General features: G+C 41.5%; 1 protein-coding gene across 17 annotated transcripts in view; it reads left to right on the forward strand.

Annotated features, from left to right (window-relative positions):
- The window catches only part of GIGYF2 (GRB10 interacting GYF protein 2), a 161424-nt gene that overhangs the window by 23402 nt on the left and 130426 nt on the right, over positions 1–7596 (forward strand). For 3 of the 17 annotated variants that reach the window (XM_054549998.2, XM_054550002.2, XM_063713130.1), the window contains one exon: positions 3798–3915. The exons of the other annotated variants lie outside the window; for them this stretch is intronic. The gene's annotated coding sequence lies outside the window, so the exon portion shown is untranslated. The remainder of the gene's footprint in view (positions 1–3797; positions 3916–7596) is intronic. 17 annotated transcript variants of the gene reach the window in all.

Genomic DNA, 7596 nt, shown 5'->3' on the forward strand with positions numbered 1-7596 from the left:
CAGGCTGGTTTCGAACTCCTGGCCTCAATTGATCTGCCCACCTCAGCCTCTCAAAGTGCTGGGATTACAGGCATGAGCCACCGTGTCCCGCCTCTCTCAGCTGTTTTTAAGTCAAGTCTTTAAAATATGTGACAGACCTACTTGTTTGAAGTCCTTATCCCTAGAGTTGGAATAGCCAAAGAGAGAAAAGGCCAGAGGAGGGAGGGAAGAACCCGATCATCTTCTCTGTCAGAGTTGCTTTCAGCATGAGAAAGATATGCTAATAGGGTGGTCTCAGAACTAACAATATTTTGCCCACATTCCTTCAGAGGTACTGTCTTTTTCTGACTCCTTCCTCAAAGGTTTGAGTGCCCCTGTCTTTCAGAGATGTGAGGACAAGTTCTCTCAGAATTCCTGAGACCTGCCAATTCCACTATGCCATGCATTCCTGTCATCATCTGTCATTGTCCAGAATGAAAGTCCATCTATTTATTCATTCTTTCTTGTAGTCTGATCTTCATACCACTCAGAGTTTCTTCTTCCCTTGACCAAATCTCTTGTTTAATTCCTAAGACTTTCCTCGTGAATTCTCTGAAATGTTATTTTTGTGTTAAACCTCTCCCTCGTGTTCATAAGATGTTTTTTGGCTTTCTTGTGGTAACTGAAGCCCATCTGCCCTGGTAATCTTACCTTCCCTTTAGCCCTCTGAGGTTAGCAGTAGATTTTCTTGCACTATGGTATGTCAGGATGCAGAATCAGGGTCTTCATCCTTCTCCATTCACAGGCTCATTCTATTCCTTTATTAGGGCGGCTCTTCTGCCTAGCTTGCTGCTGTTCCTTTATGCAGTTCTTTAATATCCTTTCACACATTTTCTAGTTTAGGTGATAGATCATATACAGTCAGGTTAGCCATTTTTTCTCTATCTTTGTGCAAAACTCTCTTTCCTCTGAAGTTCATGCTGTCTGACAATGCATCTCTCTTCCCTTCCTTATTATCAGAAAAGGACCCTGTGGTCTTACCCTTTGATTCATTGTTTTTTCTATTTTTGTCTCTGCCATTATCCTGAGGTTACTTTAGAGTCTATGTAGCTGATCCATCCGGTCCTCCCAGGTTCCTGGTTTCTTGTCTTTTACTTTCATCTCTAGTTCTGCTAGTGCTTTCATTTTTATTTCTACTATACTTGCTTTTTGGCATTACCAACATCTTAAATTTGTCAACTCTTCTGTTTTTACACCCTTCCCCATAGTGTCTAAATCACACTTCTGCCAGCACCCTCTACTTTGCCTTCTTATTCTTCCCTTTACCGTGCTGACAAAACCCTAACCCTGGTTTCCTGTGGGCTCTCTGCCCCATACTCAGGCTGCTAAGTTGGAGAAAGAAGCCCACAACCACCTTGCAGATTAGCTTCCCTCTTGTATTAGCCCATTTTCATATTGCTGTAATGAACTGCCTGAGACTGGGTAGTTTATGAAAGAAAGAGGTTTAATTGACTCACAGTTTTTCATGGCTGGGGAGGCCGCAGGAAAGTTACAATCATGGCAGAAGGAGAAGGGGAAGCAAGGCACCTTCTACACAAGGCAGCAGGAGAGAGAAGTGCCAACCGAAGCTGGAAAAGCCCCTTATAAAACCATCAGATCTGATGAGAACAGCATGGGGGAAACCGCCCCCATGATTCAATTACCTCCACCTGGTCTCTCCCTTGACACGTGGGGATTACAGGGATTACAATTCAAGATGAGATTTGAGTGGGGACACAAAGCCTAACCATATCACTTCTCTATCTTTATTGGGTCTTTAGAGATACTGTAGCTAAGTGCAACAAGGTGTCCTGAATTGGAGACTGCCACAGAACAAGGATGTTGGAAAAACTGATGAAATCTGAATAAAGTCTGAAGTATAGGTAATAGTGATGTACCAATGTTGGTTTCTTAGTTTTGACAAAGTGTTGTGTAATGTAAGTTGTTAACATTAGGGGAAACTGACGGTACTTTCTGTATTATCTTTGTAACTTTTTAAACTATAATTATTTCTCAAGTTTATTTAAAAAAAAAATACTCTAGCATAGAACACAGCAGCTATCAATTTCTTTAGTTTCCTCAAACCCTACCTTATCATCTTCTCTGTCATTTGCCTACTTTTCTGAGAAGATTGAAGCCATCAGTTTGATGAATTCCCCTCAGTTTCCTTTATTATTTTTTTTGTTGGTTTGTTTATTTTAAAATTATTTTTTATGTAAGTTTTGTAGAGACAGGATCTTGCTGTGTTTCCCAGCCTGGTCTCAAACTCCTGGGCTCAAGCAATCTGCCTGCCTCAGCCTCAGTGCTGGGATTCCTGGCATGGGCATTAGCTTGGCCTCAATTTCCTTTTAAATTCCCCTACCCCCTTCAATAAAACTCTATATAACCTTGGAAGCATTCTAAGTCATTTGGATCTACTTTCGTCTGGTTACAAGTAGATAGGAGTAGTTTTTGTTTCTGTTTGTTCTGTGAAACCCTCATACTTCCTGCCTTCTCAGAGATTTCATTCACATAATATTTTTATTGAATTGTTAAAATTCACCTTTTGACTCTGCTAGTAACTTTCCATTGAGGATATACCTAAAACAAAAAAATGGAAATTTTCTTTCCATTCTTTCTCTTCTCTCTTCCACAGCTAAGATTCTTTTCTTTTTGTTTTTTTTCTTCTTTTTTTTGAGACAGAGTCTCGCTCTGTCACCCAGGCTGGAGTGCAGTGGCACGATCTCGGCTCACTGCAACCCCGTCCCCTGGGTTCAAGCGATTCTTCTGCCTCAGCCTCCCGAGTAGCTGGGAGTACAGGCGCACACCACCATGCCCAGCTAATTTTTGTATTTTTAGTAGAGACGGGGGTTTCAACATACTGGCCAGGCTGGTCTCGAACTCCTGACCTTGTGATCTGCCTGCCTCGGCCTCCCAAAGTGCTGGGATTACAGGTGTGAGCCACTGTGCCCGGCATTTTTTTTTTTTTTTTTTTTTTTTGAGATGGAGTTTCGCTCTTGTTGCCCAGGCTGGAGTGCAGTGGCACGATCTTGGCTCACCGCAACCTCTGCCTCCCAAGTTCAAGTGATTCTCCTGCCTCAGCCTCCTGAGTAGCTAGGATTACAGGCTTTTGCCACCACGCCTGGCTAATTTTTTGTATTTTCAGTAGAGACGGGGTTTCTCCATGTAAGGCTGGTCTCAAATTCCCGACCTCAGGTGATCGCCTGCCTCGGCCTCCAAAAGTGGTGAGATTACAGGTGTGAGCCACTGCGCCCAGCCTTCCACAGCTAAGATTCTTATTTTTGAGATGGAGTCTTGCTCTGTCACCCAGGCTGGAGTGCAGTGGTGTGATCTCAGCTCACCGCAACCTCCACCTTCCGGGTTCAAGTGATTCTCCTGCCTCAACCTTCTGAGTAGCTGAGATTAACAGGTGCCCGCTGCCATGCCTGGCTAATTTTTTTTTTTTTTTTTTTTTTGTATTTTTAGTAGAGATGGGGTTTCACCATGTTGGCCAGGCTGGTCTCGAACACCTCACCTTAAGTGATCCACCCATCTTGGCCTCCTAACGTGCTGAGATTACAGGCGTGAGCCACTGTGCCGGCCTCACATGTAAGATTCTTGAAAGAGTTGACTGCATTTGTGGTCTTCCCTTCCTCACCTCCCAGTCATGCCTCACTCCATTGAAATCTGGCTTTGTCCCCCACGGCACTCCTAACTGCATTCTTCCGATCATCAATAAGTTCGTTTTCGAAGCCAGTGAAGAATTTTCAGTCTTACTTTTTTGACTTAAATATTTGAAACTTTTTTTTTTTTTCTTTTAGAGACTGTCTCGCTCTGTCACCCAGGCTAGAGTGCAGTGGTGCTATCATAACTCACTGGAGCCCTGATCTAGGCTCAAACCATCCTCCCGCCTCAGCCTCTCAAGTAGCTGGGACTAAGGCAAGTGCCACCATACCTGGCTAATTAAAATTTTATTTTTTTGTAGAGATGAGCTCTCACTATGTTGCATAGGCTGATCTCAAACTTCTGACCTCGAGTAATCCTCCTGCCTCAGTCTCCTAAAGCTTTGGGATTACAGACCTGAGCCACGGCACCTGGCCTAATATTTGAAACTTTCAAATACATCCCTTAAAAAAAAGTACCACTACCATCTTTGTTGTATGCACAAATAAGAAACTTAATAGGAAAAGAGAATTATCCATAATCCTACCACTTAGAAGTATTAACATTTCGGGGCATATCTATATATATCCAGTGTATTTTAAAATATTTTAAATATAATCATATTCTCTGTATTCTGTAACTTGCCTTGAACACTTAATATGTTGTTGGTAACCTTTCATGTCAGTGAAGTTTAGTTACTCATCACCTTACTCTTCCCTACTAGATTGAATTCATTCTCCTCCAGATAACTATCCTCAGTCATCTTTCTAAAGTACAAATTTTATCCTGGAAACTTTCCTGCCCAAGTCTTTTCATAACCTTTCATTTCCCTTGGAATATGAAATGCAAAGACTTTTGTGATGTAGCCACTGCTTTACCAATCTTCACATTAGTTTTTTAGCCTATTGAACAAATTGATTATCTTCCAAAAGAACCTAGGTCTTTCTCCTTTACCCTTTCCTGCACCTCCCCCTCTCCCCCTTTATCCTTAAAGACTGCCTCATTCTTAGTATCTGGTTTTTGGAGTCCTTATAATACAGGTTTGACCTTGTGTGAGCTGCTTAACTTTTCTCTGTGCCTCATTTCCTCATCTACAAAATTGGGCCAAATAATCTATGTCAAATTAAGAGAATACATGTGAAGCACTTTGAACTCTTAGTAAGCACATAGTTAGCTCTCAGTAAATGCTAGCAAATATTTTAATTCAACAGATCTTCAGTGTTATGCTTCTCTTTTTTAGGATAATCTTCCCAGTATTCCCAGAGCTTACTTTGCATAGTTCATTGTAGTCCTTATCACATGGTACTCATTTTTTTTTTATTAGACTGGCGCCTTGAGGGCAGGAGTTATCATTGTATTCCTTGTTCATAATGCATCCAAGTAATCTGGTTAGGGGTTACCAGATAATATTAGCAGTATCCGCTAGATTTTTATGTTGGATCAAAGAAACTATTTCATGGGATTTTGTTTAGAAAATCTACCCTTATTTATATATTTCTGTATATAAAGTGTGTTATTCTATAGAAGAGGTTGGGCTACTTGTGAAAGTTTAGAGACCGGGAGAGCTCAGGACATGGATCCTTTGGACAGCCCTTCAAGTGGCCAGTAGTAGTAATGGCTTTTAACTTTTTGCAGTTTGGAGTTTAAAAGGTAAGCGAGATGAGACTGGGCGCCGGGGTCCACACCTGTAATCCACCTGTAATCCACCACTTTGGGAGGCCAAGGCGGGTGAATCACTTGAGGTCAGGAGTTTGAGACCGGCCTGGCCAATATGGCAAAACCCTGCCTCTATTAAAAATACAAAAATTACCTGGGTGTGGTGTTTGGCACCTGTAATCCCAGCTACTAGGGAGACTGAGGCAGAAGACTCGCTTGAACCTGGGAGGCGGAGGTTGCAGTGAGCCGTTATCGCACCACTGCACTCCAGCCCCGGTGACAGAGCAAGGCTCTGTCTCAAAAAAAAAAAAAAAAAAAAAAAAAATCATATGGGAGCACACCCTTCTCCGCACCCCCAAATACCCTTTGTTAAAAATTTTTAAAAGAGCAAAGTCAATAAGCCACAGTGGTGCATGCCTATAGTTTCAGCCACTGGGGAGGCTGAGGTGGGAGGATTGCTTGAGCTGAGGAGTTCAAGTCCAGCCTGGGTAACAGTGAGACCCTGTCTCAAAAACATAAAAGTTAAAAAAAAATAAATTAAATAGTTTTTTTTTTTGTTTTTTTTTTTAGTTTTTAAGTAGGTCCTATAGCTTTTGAGAATTTGAGATTTCTAGTAGGTTAAAATTTATTTTAAAATATACGTGACAAGATTTCAAAAGTACAAAAAGATAACTCAATGGAAGATAGATCTTGCCTACTCCATACCTCTAGTTCTTCTTTCTAGAGGACTATCACTTAGGTGAACTTTAATTTTCTATAAAGAAATCATATTATAGACTAAGCAACTGTGATTTTAGAAGTCTGTCTAGTAGAGATAAAAGCATAAATATATGAATAAAAGGTTGTTTATTGCAGCATTGTTCATAAAGGCAAAAAAGTAAAAGTCATCCATTTCTGTGGAATGTTACACAGCTTGCTTTTTTTTTTTGGCGCAGAGTCTTGCTCTGTTGCCCAGGCTGGAGTGCAGTGGCGCGATGTCAGCTCACAGTAGCCTCTGCCTCCTGGGATCAAATGATTCTCATGCCTCAGCCTCCTGAGTAACTGGGATTACAGGCGTGCACCACCACACCCAGCTAATTTTTTGTATTTTTAGTAGAGACAGGGTTTCACCATATTGGCCAGGCTGGTCTTGAACTCCTGGCCTCAACTTGATTCACCTTCCTTGGCCTCCCAAAGTTCTGGGATTACAACATGAGTCACTGTGCCCGGCCCATTATACAGCTTTTAAAAACTGCGACTTAACTCTATATCTGTTTATTAGAAGTTTGTCCATGCAAATATATTGAGAGAATTGCCTGTCTCAGAATAAGGTATATAGTATGATTCTTGCTTTATAATAGCAAATAGCTAATCCCCTTCCCCACCACATATATGTGAACATGTTTGTCTGAATGTGAAGTATGGAGGGATACACACTAGGCTGTTAACATGTTTACCTCAGGAAATAGGAATAGCGGGGAGGCAAGAGTAATTACGAACTTCTTGGAGGTTAATATGGGTCTATTTTAGTTACAGAGAATGTGGTGAGAATAGTACCTCGGGGAGAAAACTAGAGTCAGTGAATTTGAGTTTAGTGAAGGGTTTGGGCTAGAGATCTCTACCTCTGTGGTCTTTCTCTTTCTTCCTGTATCAGCCTGTACAGTGATTGCTGAGGCTTTGTTCCTATACTTTCTTAAGATTTTTGCTTTGGGGTAGCCTTATTCAATTTTTGGTTGTAACTCTATGGATTCACTTCCATTAAATCTGTGTCTTTCTATTCTGACTACTCTTCAACTCTAGGTCTTTTGGATACCTCCTCAGTCAAGCACCTTGCACTTATTTTGTTCAAAACCATCCTCGATATCTGTCCCCCCAAATTCATTTTTCTGTTTTCTCCTTCCTTTTAAGCTTTATAGTACACATTTGAAAAATACCCACAACATTGGGTCCTATAGATTCCATTCCATTTCTGTATCCTGTGTTTTAGATTTTCCCTTCCAGAGGGAGCAGTGCTTTTACTACTTTGGGAACTATTTTATGGAGTAGGTGTTTGAATAGATCCTTGGTTTTGTATGAGCCATTCTAAGGGACGGAGGTCGGGCTTCTAGGGGAAGGGTATGTCACAGCACAACTAAAGAGGAAGGAAAATGCAGTGGACGGTAGGAAGTTCTCGTTTGGCTTTGAGTTGGGAGGTGAAACAACAGGAGATTGAGGTGGGGAAGGAGGCATGGCTTGTCAGATTGACGATACATAGTAGGTTCGATTGGACTTTTTTAGAGGAGTGTAGGCCATGGTCAGAAAGGTGCCTTAGGAAAATTGATC

Source organism: Pongo abelii, chromosome 11 (genome assembly GCF_028885655.2).
Source record: "Pongo abelii isolate AG06213 chromosome 11, NHGRI_mPonAbe1-v2.0_pri, whole genome shotgun sequence".
Taxonomy (NCBI): domain Eukaryota; kingdom Metazoa; phylum Chordata; class Mammalia; order Primates; family Hominidae; genus Pongo; species Pongo abelii.